Below are 2069 nucleotides of genomic sequence, written 5' to 3'. Positions count from 1 at the left end.
CAGGTTGTCTGTAAGCGCCTGCCAAATCAATTTTTTGCACATCACGAGCAAGTGAGTACCGCATTGTTTTGTTTCGATGTTCTGACTGACAGGTCGATTTGACAGAATGAATTGCTGCATTTTCAGTCATTTGTTTTACTGATACAGGCGTCCCCCGAGTTACGACCCCCTCGAGTTACGACGATTCGCAGTTACGACGATTTTGATTTTGACAGTTAAAAGTTGTCATTGAGACGAAATTGATGTATTTTTTTGAATTTCTGTGCAGATAACCGTTACAAACATATTTCCTCAGATTCCACAACTCCCCAATTTTGAATATCTATATCGTGTAAACGGCTTTTGGAGGAAAATTAATACTTTATCGTATATTATTTCAAATAAAATATACGATTTCATAGATTCCGACTCTTCAATTTCGGCTATAAACGTTATATTCACAGATATTCGACATACGACTATTTCGACTAACGCCTTGCTTTGGGACATTCTTTCGGTCCCAAATACAGTCGTATCTCGGGGGACACCTGTATTCAGTGAAACGACTAATTTGACACTGATTTTACTGATTTTCAGTAAAATGTGTGTTACTTAAATGCATTCAGTAAATTGTTTTACTGAAAATCAGTTAAAAAATGACATTTATGCTGGAAATCAGTAAAATATTCTAGTACTGAATCGTTTCAGTAAAAAACTTTACTGAAGTCGGATGAGAAAACTTGCTGTGTAGTGTCTGGTGCTATTCTCGAACTTCATTTTAGTTCATCAACAGTTGTTAAACCTACTAAAACCAGTTAGTTGTTGATGAAAATTATATTATAATAATGATTAATCGATTGAATCATAGTAAATTGTTAGTAAAACCAGTGAATTTTATAACGGTTATATGAATTTCACATGTATTGGACTATTCTCCGTGGATATCGATTAACCGGCAACCGTCCGGTCCCGAGCTGCCCGGATAATCGACGTTCTACTATACGTACCGAAAAGGATATTTAAAAAAAATCATTATCAGAACAAATTGTAATAACGAAAAGACTAAAATTCGTGACATATTTGAAATATCTTTCCATTCAAAGAATTTTCTATTTAATGGACATAAAGGTAATTAAATCTGGCTTGGTTTTACCAAACATAATAAAAATATCAAAACAACTTCCAGAATTTGTAACAAATATAAGCTAGGTCCTATTATCCGTGTTATTCGACGTTCCTATGAACCCAGATAAAAAGCGTTGCACCGTGTATTTCAAAACACTTAAAAATAATTGCACAGCATTTTTCATCAAATGGTTTCAGTTTCAGATCGCTAGACACTTTACATCGAGGTATGATCTCGTAATACGTTAGTGTCTCCTAGAAAACCGAAGTCCATAATAGCTTACCGTCTTTGATAGCCAAGTTGGAAAATTGGATGATTGCCACAGAACTAAAAAAGAGTTGAAACATGCAGAATAAAATATATCTATTTCTTGCTAAGCTGACTTCAAGAAATGCCACGTAGATATCCTTGGCTACATTTTAGACTACATGTTTTAGTGGTGTAGGAGTTGGCCGTGCGCCATTCAACATTTCAAATAGCCAAAGAACATTGTTACCAACATCAATAAACTATGGGATCATCTCTAGTTTGGTCATCCACTACCATTTTCATGCATACATAAAAATAGCCACAAATAGATAGATTCATTGCCAACAAGAGACAAAACAGATGTATAGACATGCAATTAATTTTATATTGTATATTTTTTTTAATAAAATAACATAATATTCCACAATAATGTTCTACTTGTTGGCTTTTGTTTTCGGAATTTACTACAATAATGAAAACATCCAGAAAACATGGAAATTTTTACTATTACATACATAAAAATGAAATAAGTTATGGTTGTAAAGAACGACATTATTTTTACTACACCATCAGAGTTAGTGCATTAAGCCGTCAAGTCTGAGAGAAAGAAACTTTATATCAAAAGGTGAACCGATAATAAGAAGAAGAATAAGTTTTATAAAAAAGCGACAGTGTCGGAATGATTCTGTAAAAAATGATGACAAGTCATAAAATT

The sequence above is a fragment of the Anopheles merus genome, unplaced genomic scaffold (genome assembly GCF_017562075.2).
Source record: "Anopheles merus strain MAF unplaced genomic scaffold, AmerM5.1 LNR4000056, whole genome shotgun sequence".
Lineage (NCBI taxonomy): Eukaryota > Metazoa > Arthropoda > Insecta > Diptera > Culicidae > Anopheles > Anopheles merus.
The sequence above is the reverse complement of the archived record's forward strand: the minus strand, read 5'-3'. Positions refer to the sequence as shown.